Below are 16,334 nucleotides of genomic sequence, written 5' to 3'. Positions count from 1 at the left end.
GGGCAGATGGATCTCACTTTACAGTTTCATCTAACTAACAGTCCTTCCAACTGTGCTGCACTCCCTCTGTATTCCATTTACACATCAGCTTCAATATGGTTCGAATTCACATGAAGGTAGTATTCAAATCCTGCCTTTGTTATCTATAGACTTCCAATTCCCAATTGTAAAATGTGGAAAATTGCCCAGGTATGTATTTTTCACAAAAAGTAGGACAAATCCAACCCAATCAGTTATCACCCCATGTCCCCTCTCAATCATCAGCAAAGTGATGGAAGATGTTGTCAACAGTCCTATCAAGCGATACTTACACAGCTATAACCTGCTCACTGATGCTCAGTTTGGGTTCTGTCATGGTCACTCAGCTCCTGGCCTCAATACGGTCTTGGTCTAAACATGGACAAAAGAGCTGAACTCCCGAGGTGAGGTGACAGTGACTGCCCTAGACATCAAGGCAGCATTTGACTGAGTGTGGCATCAAGGAGCCCTAGCAAAACTGATGTCAATAGGAATCAAGGGGAAAACTCTCTGCTTGTTGGCGCCATTCCTAGCACAAAGGAAGATGGTTGTGGTTGTTGGAGGTCAGTCATCTCAGCTCCAAGTTATCACTGCAGGAGTTCCTCAGGGCAGTGTCCTAGGCCCAACCATCTTCAGCTGCTTCATCAATAACCTTCCCTACATCATATGGTCATAAGTGGGGATGTTCACTGATGATTCAGCACCATTTGTGAGTCCTCAGATACTGAAGTAGCCCGTGTCCATATGCAGTGAGACCTGGACAACATTCAGGCCTGTGATATACAAAATATAGCAAGTAGCATTTGCGCCACACAAGTGCCAGACAATGACTTTCTGCAACAAGAGAGAATCTAACCATCACTCCTTGACATTCAATGACATTAACATCACTGAATCTCCCACTATCAACATACTGGGGTTATCATTGACCAGAAACTGAACTGGACCAGCCATATAAATATTGTAGTTTCAAGAACAGGTCAGGGGCTGGGAATCGTGCAGCGAGTAACTGGCCTCCTGACTCCCCAAAACCTGTCCACAAGACACAAGTTAGGATGCAATACTCCCCACTTGCCTGGATGAGTGCAGCTCCAACAACACTCAAGGAGCTCAACACCATCCAGGACAAAGCAGCCCACTTGATTGGCACCCCAATCGCAACCTTAAACATTCACTCCCTCCACCACCGATGCACTACAGCAACTCCCAAGGTTTCTTCGACAGCACCTTCCAAACCTGTGACCTCTACCACCTAGAAGGGCACAGACAGCAGATGCTTGGGAACACCATCATCTGCAAGCCCCCCTCCAAGCCACACACCATCCTGACTTGGAACTATATCACTGTTCCTTCATTGTCACGGGGTCAAAATCCTGGAACCTCCTAACTGCATTGTGGGTACACTACATGCCCTGCAGTGGCTCAAGCAGACAGCTCACCACCCACTTCTCAAGGGAAATTAGGGGTGGGTAATAAATGCTGGCCTAGCCAGCGACACTCACATCCCATGAATGAATTTTAAAAAATGCTGTTAAGGTATTTTGTTTCTGATTTCTAGGGGCAGAATTTTCTGCCTGTCGGGCGGGCAAAGTGGGAGCGGGCGCAGATGGGCGAGGACCCGATTGGTACCCCCAATTGGGTCCATGCCACCATTTTATGTGGGCGGTGGTGGCTGTGGTGCAGTTGCCTGAGTTGGGGCCTGCGCTCTTTTGCGAATGCGCGTGGAAGAGCTCAGAAATCTCCCTGAGGCACAAAGGTGCCTCAGGGAAATTAGTTTTAAGTCCAAAAAGTTTAATAAAGTGGTGAAAAAATTGTTACGGCATGTCCCGTCATGTGAAACCGTCACATGAGCTGGAGTATGTGCATTACTTTCAATAAAAATTTTTGTCAACATTTAAAACATTCATGGAAACTCATCCTACCCGTGGATGAGGATCCATGAAAAATGCCACTTGGGCTCTTCGCCTGCCCGCCAACCTTACAGTTGGACGGGCAGCTCTCAATTATTTCAACTGAAAGTTAAATGGCCTTAATAGGCTTTTGACAGTTTGGCGGGCGCACAGCTGACTTGGGTGCGCGTTTGCTGAACTGAAAGTCTGAATGACGCGCTGCGACATCAAGTCGCACACCCGACGTCACCATGCATCATTTTATGCCTCGGCGAGCGGGCCCCGCCCCTGCTTGCTGAGCCGAAGATTCAGCAATAGGTGTTCTACATGGTGATTTCTCATGATGTCACATGCTACGCGGTTTTACAATCATAGGAGTATGTATGATTATGCTGCCATAGTGGAATTATGTTTAAGGTGGTCTGTCCCTTTAAGTAGCCATTGCGCGAGGTCAATCAGAGTTTAATTGCTATATGATGAGGAGAGCATGCAGAATGGAAATATTTGGCCTCAATGGGAAAAACAAAGCATGGAGTGTCTGCCTTTCTCTTTAACACTTTCTATCCTCTTAGGTGCCTCAAAACTGTTGTATACAGAATAGATTTTTAAAATGTGTTTATATAAAATTTCCTTCGACCTTCCCCCCCAGTAATAGCAGAATACTCCTGAGATTCTATGGGAGAATATTGAAACTTCATTCTCCAGTAACAGCTTCTCCATGGTGATGAATTTCCCACGTCCATTATAACACTGGGCCACATGTTTAGTGAATCTTTTCTCTTATTCACAAGCTGATTTTCCTCGAAATCCCAACCTCTGGATTAAGCTTCACGGGTCCTAAATGTTTTACTCTCCAAGTCAAATCTCTCAACCCCCAGTCCCAAGCCTGATTCAGTGATCCAAAACGGAACGCTAATACTGAGAATCCTCTGGCCTCTTCTTTAATTACAACATTGCAGTCAATGATTCTCTTGGCAACTGAAGCAATGGCTCACTGGGCCAAACAGTTATCATTAGTAAGGATATTTATTAGCAAGAGAACAGTTAAATGGATTGCAAACCAGTTTAAACAGGTAGAGAAGCTTTCCACTTACCGTATGTCAGTGTGTGAATACTCCGGGCTAGTTCTTTCACTTTGCATCCCAGAAAAGCGCCCTACTTTATTCAATACCATTAACACTTTGACCAATGATAACAATGCTTGCAAAAATGCAGCGGGGTGACCTGGCTAATTTATACTGGGCGTGGGTAACCACACTTTGCTTCCTGTCCATTAATAAATCCTCAATCCAAAATAATATATTACCTCATATCCAAAAAATTCAAACATTGTGGCACCTTAATGAATGCTTTCCAAAAATTCAATTACACTGAATCCACTTGTTCATTTCATTTACCGTTAGAAATTAGGCACATGAATAATATTGTGATGCAGATAATTGATGATTGTATTAGACCTTGGAATAGCTAGAGGATTAGGTTAATGCCTTAAGTTTTGTTTTACTGGGGATTGCTAAAGTTTCATTTCATTGGAAGTGAAACTTAAGCAGTTCATTGGAAACAAAACTAGTGAAAGGAGGCACCATAGTGAATCGTTCCATGGTTCAACAGCCTGATAATAATTAGAACAGTTAGCTTTGTTTTATGAACAGTCCTAAGCAGGAGGCAGGATCAATCATTAATTTCAAAAGGGTATTGGATAATTATCTGAAGTGAAAATGTTTAGAGGGCTTCTAATTCCATGAGCTCTAATTTTGTGACACCTTAGTAAATAATTTCTGAAAATCAAAATACATTCACACTGTACCCTGCTCCCTCACTGTGCCCTGTTCCCTCACACTGTACCCTTCTCCCTCACACTGCATCCTGCTCCCTCACACAGTAGACTGCTCCCTTACATTGTGCTCGTGTCCCTCACACTGTACCCTTGACTCTCATACTGTACCCCATCCCTCACAGTGTACCCTGCTCCGCCACATTGTATCCCTGCCCATCATACTGCACCTCTGTCCCTCACACTGACCCCTGTCGCTCACAGTGTACCCTGCTGCCTCATATTGTGCCACGGTCCCTCACACTATATTCCTGACCCTCACACTGTGCTCCTAACCCTCTCTGTACCCTCTCTGTCACCCTGTACTCTACACACACACTGTACCCTGCTCCTTCACATTTTACCCCATCCCTCGCATTGTACCCTGCTCCCACACCTGTACCCCTATCCTTCACACTGTACCCTGTTCCCTCACCCTGCACTGTGTCCTGTCCTCACACTGTACCCCTGCCCCTCAAACTGTACCTTGCTCCCTCACCCTGTACCCTGCTTCCTCACACTGTCCCTCACACTGTACCCTTCCTCACACTTTCCCTCACACTGTACCCTTCTCTCTCACCCTGTACCCAGCTCCCTCACCCTGTACCCCTGTCCCTTACCCTGTTCCTAGCTCCCTCACCCTGTATCTCTTCCTCACCCTGTACTCTCTCCTTCACCTTGTACCCTCCCTCACCCTGTGCCCTCTCCCTCACACTGTACTCTCTCCCTTAAACTGTACTCCCTCCCTCACATTGTACCCTGCTCACTCACACTTTACCCCATCCCTCACACTGTGCCCCTATCTCTCAAACTGTACCCTGCTTGCTCACTTGTACCCCTGTCCTTCATACTGTACCCTGTTTCCTCACGCTGTACCCTGCTCCCTCACCCTGTACCTAGCTCCCTCACCCTGTACCCCTGTCCCTTACGCTGTACCTAGGTCCCGTACTCCGTAACCTCTTCCTCACCCTGTACCCTTTCCCTCACCCTGTACCCTCTCCATCACACTGTACCCTGTCTCTTACACCATACTCTCTCCCTCATATTGTACCCTGTTCCCTCACACTGGACCCCGCTCCCTCACACTGTACCCTGTTCCCTCACAATGTACCCTGCCTTCATGCTGTACCCTTGTCTCTCAAATTGTACCCCTGCTCCCTCACACTGTACCCTGCTTCCTCACATTGTACCTTCTCCCTTATCCTATACCCTCTCCCTCATGCTATATCCTCTCCCTTACACTGTACTCTCTCTCTCTCACTCTACCCTGCTCCCTCACACTGTACCCCGTCCCTCACACTGTACCCCTGTCCTTCACACTTCACCCTGCTCCCTCCCACTATGCCCTGCTCCCTCACCCTGTACCCTCTCCCTTACCCTGTACCCTCTCCCTCACACTGTACTTTGTCTCTTACACTGTACTCTCTCTCACACTGTACCCTGCTCCCTCACACTGTACCCTGCTCACTCACACTGCTCCTTCTCACGCACAGTACACCACATCCTTACAATGTACCCTTTCCTTTATACTATACCCTGCACCCTCACACCATGCTTTCAAAAGGATATTGAACAATTCTCTGAAGAGAAGGAGGGTCCCTAATTCTATGAGCTCTAATTTGTGACACCCTATTAGAATGATTTCTGAAAATCAAAATATATTCATACTGTACCCTGCTCCCTCACATTGTATCCCTTTCTCTCACACTGTACTTCTCTCCTGCACACCATACCTCTGTCCCTCACACTGTACTCCACTCCCTTGCTCCCTCGCACTGTACTTTGGTGCCTCCCACTAAACTCTGGTCACTCACACTGTACTGTAATGACACATGTGCTTCTCAGGGGGAAACTGAATATATTTTACATTGCGATGATAGTTGCTTTATGGATATGTTTCTCTAGAAGATGATTTCTTGTAATAAGCCACTTGTTCTAAGAACTGATTAGGGGACCAAGCTGTCTGGGAGATAAACAACAGAAAATCAAAGGGTAAACAAGAAGTTTATTGAAGGGAACATCTCATTCAAGCAGTTTAGTTTAGAGCAAGCTAGCAGCAGGGAATATCACTTTCAGCAGAATGCAGCTGAAATTCTTTTTGCTGGCAAAAGGGTTTAAAACCCTTGATAATTAAGGACTCTAACAGTGAGTTGGACTCCTGGGATAGCCAAGCCGAGAAGAGAGAGGGTTCAAAAGGCCAGACTAAAGATTTAAAGAACATTAGAACTGGGAGAGTTTTGACCTGAGGTGGCCATGCTTAAGACGCTAATGACGCCTATGTTGAATTGTGAGGCTATAACCAGGGGATAGTTGGAGGAGATTTTTGAAGGGAAAATCTTGCCAAAAGTAAATGGAAGGTCTAAGAAATCTGAATCCTTATATGATTATTTGAAACAGTCCTCAGACCAATCTTCCAATTTCTGGTAAGCATTTGACTGGAATTTTTAGCAATGGAAGTCAAATAGGTCAGGAAGGAAATTTGAGTTAAGTTAGAGAATAAGTAAGTGTTCACTGTACTTTGAATATCTTTAACATAACAGACTATTTAATGTAGATATTAGTATTCATATTTTTTGATTTTTGAATAGTAACATTCTTTGGTTTTAACAGTGAACCTTGTGGATTTATTCTTTTAATAAATACCTGGGTTTTTGGATTTCAGAAAAATATTTAAAATGTTACTGGTCTCTGCTGAGATCATGACAGTACCCAATCCCGTAGACAGTACCCTGCTCCCTCAGACTGTACCCAATTGCGTAGACAGTATCCTGCTCCCTCAGGCTCTACCCAATCCCATAGACAGTATCCTGCTCTCTCAGACTCTACCCAATCCCGTAGACAGTATCCTGCTCCCTCAGACTGTACCCAATCCTGTAGACAGTATCCTGCTCCCTCAGACTGTACCCAATCCCGTAGACAGTACCCTGCTCCCTCAGACTCCACCGAATCGCATAGACAGTATCCTGCTCCCTCAGACTCCACCCAATCCCGTAGACAGTACCCAATCCCATAGACTCTACCCTGCTCTTTCAGACTGTACCCAATCCTGTAGACAGCATCCTGCTCCCTCAGACTGTACCCAATCCCACAGACAGTATCCTCCTCCCTCAGACTGTACTCAATCCCGTAGACAGTATCCTGCTCCCTCAGACTCGACCGAATCCCGTAGACAGTATCCTGCTCCCGAGTCTCAGGGTACTCTATGGACAGGGTGGATAGGGAGCAGCTGTTCCCCCTTAGATGAAGCGTCAGTCACAAGGGGGCATAAGTTCAAGGTGAGGGGTAGGAGGTTTAGGGGGGATGTGAGGAAAAACTTTTTTACCCAGAGGTTGGTGACAGTCTGGAATGCACTGCCTGGGAGGGTGGTGGAGGCAGGTTGCCTCACACCCTTTAAAAAGTACCTGGTTGAGCACTTGACACGTCATAACATTCAAGGCTACGGGCCAAGAGCTGGTAAATGGGATTAGGTAGGTAGGTCAGGTGTTTCTCACATGTTGGTGCAGATTCGATGGGCCGAAGGGCCTCTTCTGCATGGTGATACTGTGATTCTGTGAACCCCATAGACAGAACCCTGCTCCCTCAGACTGTACCCAATCCCGTAAACAGAACCCTGCTCCCTCAGACTGTACCCAATCCCATAGAAAATACCCTGCTCCCTCAGACTGTACCCAATCCCGCAGACAATATCCTGCTCCCTCAGACTCTACCCAATCCCGTAGACAGTATCCTGCTCCCTCAGTCTGTACCCAATCCCGTAAACAGTATCCTGCTCCCTCAGTCTGTACCCAATCCCGTAGACAGTACCATATTCCCTCAGATCCTACCTAATCCCGTAGACAGTATCCTGCTCCCTCAGACTGTACCCAATCCCATAGACAGTACCATACTCCCTCAGATTCTACCCAATCCCGTAGACAGTAACCTGCTCCCTCAAACTCTACCCAATCCCGTAGACAGTAACCTGCTCCCTCAGACTCTACCCAATCCCGTAGACAGTATCCTGCTCCCTCAGACTGTACCCAATCACATAGACAGTATCCTGCTCCCTCAGACTGTACCCAATCCCGTAGACAGTACCCTGCTCCCTCAGACTGTACCCAATCACATAGACAGTATCCTGCTCCCACAGACTGTACCCAATCCCATAGACAGTATCCTGCTCCCTCAGACTCTACCCAATCCCGTAGACAGTATCCTGCTCCCTCAGACTCTACCCAATCCCATAGACAGTATCATGCTCCCTCAGACTCTACACAATCCCGTAGACAGTACCATGCTCCCTCAGACCCTACCCAATCGCGTAGACAGTATCCTGCTTCCTCAGACAGTACCCTGCTCCCTCAGACTCTACCCAATCCCGTAGACAGTACCCTGCTCCCTCAGACTGTACCCAATTTCTATCGACGGTACCATACTCCCTCAGATAGTACCCAATCCCGTAGGCAGTATCCTGCTCCCTCAGACTGTACCCAATCCCTTAGACAGTGTCCTGCTCCCTCAGACTATACCAAACCTCTCATACAGGACCCTGATCCCTCACACACCTCAGGAACATAGAGAACAGCATAAAGTCATTCAGCCCTTCAAGTCTGTTCTGCCATACAATTAGAAATTGGCTCATCTGCAACTCAATCCCAATTACCCACCTTTGCTACATATCCTTTGATTCCCTAACAAAAATCTGTCAATCCCAGTTCTGAACATTTCAACTGACACAGTTTCTATAGCCTATTGTGGCACCTTGGGGCTGTTTCAAATCTTCACTACCTTTTGTATGGTGAAGAGGTTCCTGATTTCACTTCTATACAGCCCAGTTCCCAATTTCATATTATGCTCTCTTGTTCTGGACTTCATTCTCTGATTAAAATAGCCTCTATTGCAAAGCTTCCAGCCTTTGATGAGGGTGAGAGCCGAACCAAGAATTGAAGATGTGAATCGTAGTTCAATCTGCTAGCGTTTAGCTGTTTTAGGCCCCTTGAATCTCAGGCCTTGGCAGAGACTCTTCGTTTATTCTGTTTGAAACTCAAATGCACCAGCAAGGTAAGGAATGTATCAAACAACAACATGAGGGTGTTGCCCTCAGAATCAGGGTGAGTTGGAAGGTCAGTCCATTGTAACCTCAAGATGTAATGTTTTCAAAGGACCATCTTCAGGAAAAGGCATGATGCCCAAAGAATGAAACAAAAAGTTTGGTAAACTTTTTGGTGTGAGGGAAATGAAAAACAGAATGGAAAGAAAAGTGTCACAAATCTCATAAACTTTACTTTATTCTCTGCCTCAAAAACAGTGGTTGTCAACCTTTCCACCAACTACAAGTGTTGACACAGTCGATATGAAACCTCCTCCCTCAAAAAATTACCAAAATAAATGGAATGGAAGTCAGACAGGCTCCACCAGACTCCCACCTAGGGTCAAAAACAGAAAATGCTGGAAAAACTCAGCAGGTCTGGCAGCATCTGTGGAGGGAGAAACAGAGTTAATGTTTCGAGTTCACATGACTCTTCTTCATGCTTTGATTTCCAGCATCTGCAGTATTTTGCTTTTATCCCACATAGTCATTGAAGACAGAAATTTAAAACATAGAGAGAGTTTCAGCACAGATGGAGACCATTCGGCCCATTTACCAAAGTGTCAGTCACCCGCAAAAAAAGTGATGTTAATACCAAATTATTTTTCAAGAATTATAATTCAGTAACCGAGATAATTGTAATTAATTCATTAAAAATACAGAAAATGCAGAAATCTGATGGCAGAGGCTCCAAAGACACTCTCACCTCTGAGTCGCAAGGTTCCGACTTCAAGACTCACTCCAGGGATCGAGCATAAAAATCAAGGCTGACAATCCAGAGCAGTACTGAGAGAGTGCTGCACTGTCGGAGGTGCTGTCTTTCGGATGAGACATTAAACCGAGGTCCCATCTGTCTGCTTGGGTGGATGTAAAGGTCCCATGGCCTTATTTCAAAGAGGAGCATGGGAGTTATCCCCAGTATCCTGGCTAATACCTATCCATCAATCAACATCGCAAAAGAGTAGATTATCTGGTTATTATCACATTGCTGTTTGCGGCAGTTAATTGGCTGCTGCGTTTCCTACATTGCAACTGTGGCTACATTTCAAAAATACTTCATTGGCTGTAAACTGTTTTGAGATGTCTGGTAGTCATGAAAAGTGTTATATAAATGCAAGCCATTCGATCTTTCTAAAATCAGATTTATCACGTTGTGGATGCTCTAGGATTCCTTTCTGGACCCACTGGGGTACTAGGATCCTAGTTTTAAAACTTTTTGCCCGATTTTAAGCCTACTCTCCACACAGAAGTCTACAAATAAGACCCAGAAATTAAAATCTTGCCAACACCTACTAGGGCATTGAAGATATTCTACACAAGCAGATCTGGGGATTCAAAACACTATTCATTGTCTTCCAACAGCTGTTTACAGGGAGCTGAGACAGCCCATCTAAAATAACAGATGTGCTCCAAAAATGAGGGAATTATTTTAATTCTAATCAGATCCAATTCAGGAACATTTCTCAGTGCGGTTAAGGCGCCTTAAAGAACCTTGTTTCTTTGCATCTGAAGTATTTGGAGCATTGAGAAATATTTGCTCTATCCACACATTAATCTGACTATTCAGATCCTGAAAAATCTATTGCGTGGCCTGACAGCCTTGATATTGGTGGTCCCGTGGCTTTGCTGCTAAGACTAATGAGTTAAAAGTGGCCCTGTAGATCATACAGAACTAACAATAACACATACTTTTCCACTGAAAAAAGGCAGTGATCACAAGTATAAACTGCAGTTGACTTACATGGTTCTGCTTGTTGAGGATTCATGATTCACCAGCTGAAAGAATTATGTTGAAAATAATGATGGTTACTTAAAATGAAACTATCAGGAACTGAAAGTAAGCTGATCCGAACCCAATTGAATGATGACTCAACAACTCCCTCTCCAGCACAAGAGGAAATATAGTGAAAGTCCAGGGCTCCATTAAAAGCAACCACTTATATTTATATAAGACATAAAGGCTTGAATTTTCACTTCTAAGTCTGTATCACAGAGTTGGGAAAATTCCTGACTCTGCAATTCGGACTCGGAAGACCGTCCCCCAAACAGTTTGATGTTCATTCTTGGGGCTGGATGTTAACAGGAATTGGGTCTGCTGGTCCCCGAGAGAGTGCAGGGATAGCCACAGGGGCTGCCAGGTGAGAAGGCAGGCTGTGTGAAAGGCCCACATTGGCAATCCTGGACTTTGACCCATCTTTAAAAAAAAACAATAAAACAAAAAACAGCCCTCACCCCTCACACTCCCCATGCCCCATCCATGTCAACCCATGCTACCCCCATGGCCCTTTAGAGCCCCAATGCCAAGCAATGCCACTCTACCTAGACCCATGGCTCTTTTTAGATGCTATGCCAACCTATGCACCTCTACCCAACCCCCAATGTCCCCTTACAGCCCCGATGCCAATTTAGTGCCAACCCATGCCCACCACACACCATCCTTTGTCTTTACACCCTCCACATCAAGTCACCCAGTATTCATGATGGGCAGACATCAGGACCCATTTTGAGATGAAGTAAAATAGTTCTAAGAGTCTACTGCAGACTTTATTTTTAAAACAAAACACCCTCATTCATAAAAACCCATTTACTATATTTACATTCCATTAACTACATTATCTCTCATGAAAACAAACATTTTATTCAGGTGTTCATATTCCTTATTAAAACAAGCATTTGTATTCATATACACACATGGACTGCAGCAGTTCAAAAAGGCAGCTCACCACCAACTTATCAAGGGCAATTAAAGATGGGCAATAAATGTTGGCCAAGCAGCGATGCCCATATCCAGTGACAGAATATAAAAAAAAATCAAACACTCTATAACCACTTGGAGTTATCAATCAAACTGTGAACTGACAGGCACCCCACTATTGATAATGATAGGTTATGAAGTTAGTCACACAGCACAAATCCTATAATAATAATCCTCAGACTTATGTCAACAGACAGAATGAAATTGCAAGCACTGATTCTTTTAAACTGCAGCATAGTTTTTTTTTTAATTTAAAGGGCAGGACATTTAAATGCCTTGACAGTTTGACAGTTTCCTTGACAGCTTGACAGTTCCAATCAGCTTGATAGTTCCCTTGACAGCTTGCCAGTTCCCATGAGTTTACCCATTTTTTACACACATTCATGTCTGACTTTAAAAATCCCAAATGGCAATTTAACTCTTCCAAAGGGCATCTGACCTCTCCTAAAGGACACCTGATCTTTCCCAAAGGTGTCCCTGAACCTAGCCTCTCTCTCCAAAGACCTCCAGCAGCTTTAGACCTTCTCCTGAAAGGTCTAAAGCTCACAAGTCATGTTTTGGACATCCTATTTATAAAAATTGGATCTGTCTGAAAGCAGCTGCACTTTTATATGTGCAGCTGTCTCCATGAGCCATGGATATGCAAACTACAACTCGCCCTGATCCCGGCCCCCCGGCAAAGATGGTGGGTGCCGGGTTTGGGGGTGAGGCTTCTGGAATCAGATCGCAGCACGATTTGGCTAAGCCAGAGACTCTCTCTGTCATTATGAAAATTCGGGCCATGGAATTGACTAAGAGGTTAAGTGAGTCGGTTAGAAATTGGCAGAAGGAGTATAATGTGAGAAAAAGTGAACTTGTAGACTTCAGCAGGAAGAATGAAAATAAAGCAGTTTATTATTTAAATGGAGAGAGACTATAGATCTCTACAGAATAGAGGGATCTGGGTGTCCTGGCACATGAATCACAGGAAGTTAGGATGCAGGTAGAGCAAATAATTACAAAAAGCAAATAGAATGTTGGCATCTATTGCAAGGGGAATTGTGTATAAAGGTAGTGAAGTGTTGCTGAAGCTGTACAGGACCTTAGCATGTGCCTGGCATACTGTGTACAGTTTTAGTCTCCTTATTTAAGAAAGGGTGTAAATATGTTAGAAGCAGTTCAGAGAATATTCACTCGACTGATCTCTGGGATGAAGGGATTATTTTACGAGGAAAGGTTGAGCAGGTTGGACCTATATCCATTGGAATTTAGAAGAATGAGGGGTGATCTTATCGAAACATATAAGATCCTGAGGGGACTTGACAGGGTGGATGCTGAGAGGGAGAAACTCCTTGTGGGGGAGTCTAGAACCAGGGACCACAGTGTAAATATTAGGGGTCTCCCTTTAAGACTGAGATGAGGAGAAATTTTTTCTCTCAGTGGGTCGTTAGTTTGTCGAATTCCCTTCCCCAGAAAGCTGTGGAGGCTGGGCCATTGAATTAACTAATAGGGTCGATGATCTTAACAATTGCTTTACCTTCAGAAATGCGTCCTGGTGCGGAGCATGCCAAATCCATTTATACTCGACTACCCTTTGGGGTCTCATCGGCGTGTGCTATTTTCCAGGGTAACATGGAAAATCTACTTCAGGGACTGCCCCATGTCGTTGTTTATCTGGATTATGTCTTAGTCACTGGACAAACTGACGAAGAACACAGTTAATTTGGAGGAGGTGCTGAAACAGTTCTCACAAGCGGGGGTGCACTTGAAGCACGAAATGTGTCTTTTCCAAGCCAAAGATGTAGTTTACTTGGGTCATAAGGTCGGTGCGCAGGGTCTGCATCCTGTGGAAGGAAAGGTCAAAGCTATTCGCAAGGCACCTGCACTGAGAAGCACTACAGAACTAAAGACCTACTATGGGCAATTTCTCCCAAATCTATCAACTGTACTGGCTCAGTTATACACATTGCTTAAGAAAAACCATAAATGGATTTGGCAAGCTCCGCACCAGGATGCATTTCTGAAGGTAAAGCAATTGTTAAGATCATCGACCCTATTAGTCCACTTTGACATAAAGAATTGATTTTAACTTGCGACGCATCCCCTTATGGAGTAGGGGCTGTACTTTCACACTGGATGGTGGATGGCTCCAAAACAACCCATTTGTTATACGTCTCACACGCTCAGAACTGCGGAGCAATGATATTCTCAAATTGAGAAGGAGGGCTTGCCTGTTGTGTTTGGTGTTCGAAAATTCCATCAATACCTTCATGGTCGCCATTTTCACAGTATATCTGACCACAAGCCTCTGCTGGGATTATTTGGAGAGGATAAGGCGATACCCTCCCATCGCATCTGCTCAGATTCAGAGGTGGGCACTGATATTGGCTACTTACGAATACTCTTTTATTCACTGGTCAGGAAGCCAGAATGCACAAGTTGATGCCCTGGGCTGCCTCCCCCTGCCAGATAACAACATGAAGGTTCCAATTCCCCATGACCTTGTCTTAGGACTAAATTTTTGGATTCCTCCCCTGTCCAGGCCAAACAAATCCATGAGTGGATAAGCCAAGATCCACTTTTATCTCACGTCCGGGAGCACTTGAATGGGTGGTCAGGTGAGCTAAAGTTGGATGAGATGAAGCCCTATTTCAATCACAGATATGAGCTCCCCTGCCAGGTTGGCATATTGCTCTGGGGGGCAAGGGTCATTGTGGCCCTGAGAGGGCGAAGGCCATTTCTGGTCAAATTACATAGCGCTCACCCTGGCATTGGTAGGATGAAGATGCTCATGCGCAGCTACTCATAGTGGCCTGAGATGGACGCGGACATAGAGACCCTAGTCAAAAGTTGTATTTAATGCCAGCAGGTACAAAAGCTATCCGCCACCCACCCCCCCCCCCCACCTTAACTCCATTGCACCCCTGGGAATGGCCAGGGTGGCCGTGAGCCTCCACATCGACTACGTGGGGCCCTTCTTGGGAATGATGTTCCTTTTACTATTAGACACCCACTCCACGCGGATGGATGTCTACCAAGTCCAGTCACCCACGTCTGCTGCCACCATAGATCGTTTACAACAGAGTTTTGCAGTGCACGGGTTACCAGAGGTGTTCATGTCAGACAACGGGACTGCATTTACCAGTGGGGAGTTCCACAGGTTTACAACCCCCAACAGAATAACTCATATCAAAACCTCACCTGACCACCCCGCCTCTAATGGTTTGGCTGAATGGGTGGTCCAAAATTTTAAGTTCAAGATGAAAAAGTTGGACGGGGATTCCATCAGCACCAGATTGTCATGGTTCCTGTTCGCATACCGGACGACACCACACACGACCAATGGTATTGCCCCCACTGAATACTAATGAAGAGATGTCTCCGCACCCATCTAACTCTTATCAGGCTGAATTTAAGGGACAGGGTGGAGGGAAACCATGGGGCCCAGAAGGCTAGACATGATGGTCATAATCATGAAAGACATTTCATGGTGAGAGACTTGACTTGTAAATAGTTATTCATTAAATAATTGGGATGTTGTGATGTTTGTCAAATGTCCTTTCAAGTAAAGGGGGAGGGATGTGGTAAAATGGTGAAGATACAAAAAATTTAGTTTTATTTTAAAGTGCTAGCCAGGACCAGCAGCTAGGGCAACAAAGCATACACAGATAATCACAGCCTTACCTGAAAGCTAAAGACTTGGACAAAGGGCTCAGCTGTAAATTTGTAATTAGGAAATGGGAGACCCATGGGCTGGGACACGGGATAACTCAATCAAGAAATGGGGAAGGCCATTTCGCACCGTCTGATAGCCATCTTCAAAAAGGACAATGCTTAGTCTCTGCACTGCAATTACTGTACAAGAACACAATTATCAGCCCGCCGGGGTGTTATTGTGCTGTGGCCTTTGTCTAACTAATACCATTAAGTTGTAACTGATAATAAAAGATATATAAACTCTGCTCATTTGAACCTCGGTGGAGAAGCGCCTGGACTGCCCAGCGTTTGCTTCCCGCATGCGTAATAAAGGAACCACTTGAATATTGCATCTGGACTCTGAGTGTTGAAATTTTTTACCAGAGTATTCCTTGGACCTTTCAATTAGCGCTGCGAGCAGGGTACAAAGGACGCAGGACACCGATGGGGAACTGGGACGACTCACAGTGTGAGTACATTTTTATTCATACTAAATCCGACTCCGTCCGGACCCAGGAAGAATCAGCCGCCCTGCGTATCTGAAACCTAGGCTCCAGGCAATAGTTCAAGGGGTGGTAAGGGTGGGATAGAAACGCTTGTATTATAGATTGTTATAATTAGATCCGGTATTAGTCGCAAGTAACGAGTTCGGTCAGAAAGGACAACTATACCCTGACCATCTTACCCAGAGATGGCCAGTAGTGGCAAACTCCATTGGGGACCAGAGGGATCCCTGACACAGCATTTAGCTGACAAAATAAGAAATTGATAGGCAAAATGATAAAGAACAATTGGAACTCATTTGACTCACCCACTGATCAGAGAAAATCGTGGGATAATCTGAAAAAAGACAAAGATGATAAAGCATGGATCCTAATGTTAAGACAACATGTAGAGTTAAGTAAGAAAGTAAACAGAATATTGACGAACAAATCCCAAAATGAAGAGCTAGTACAGGCAAAAAATCTCATGTCAGTTTCACGCTTGCCAGAGGGCCAAGCCACCAGACGCGAGGATGTAGGACCCATCAGAAATAAAATTAAAAACTATATTAAGCAATTGGATGGACAGCTAAAGGAATTGCAACTGGAAGTGAAGGACCAGCAGGCTATCAGG

At 45.0% G+C, this 16,334-nt stretch overlaps 2 protein-coding genes across 2 annotated transcripts in view; both read right to left on the bottom strand.

Moving 5' to 3' along the window:
* LOC121280003 (protein SSUH2 homolog) overlaps positions 1 to 10,651 on the bottom strand; it is a 69,868-nt gene extending 59,217 nt beyond the window's left edge. The window contains exon 1 of the mRNA XM_041191633.1: positions 10,530 to 10,651. The gene's annotated coding sequence lies outside the window, so the exon portion shown is untranslated. The remainder of the gene's footprint in view (positions 1 to 10,529) is intronic.
* Positions 10,549 to 16,334, bottom strand: part of LOC121279703 (protein SSUH2 homolog) — a 67,698-nt gene continuing 61,912 nt past the window's right edge. The window contains exon 14 of the transcript XR_005943478.1: positions 10,549 to 10,564. The gene's annotated coding sequence lies outside the window, so the exon portion shown is untranslated. The remainder of the gene's footprint in view (positions 10,565 to 16,334) is intronic.

The sequence above is a fragment of the Carcharodon carcharias genome, chromosome 7 (assembly GCF_017639515.1).
Source record: "Carcharodon carcharias isolate sCarCar2 chromosome 7, sCarCar2.pri, whole genome shotgun sequence".
Taxonomy (NCBI): Eukaryota; Metazoa; Chordata; class Chondrichthyes; order Lamniformes; family Lamnidae; genus Carcharodon; species Carcharodon carcharias.
Note: the sequence above shows the minus strand (reverse complement) of the source record. Positions and strands in the feature narration are given on the sequence as shown.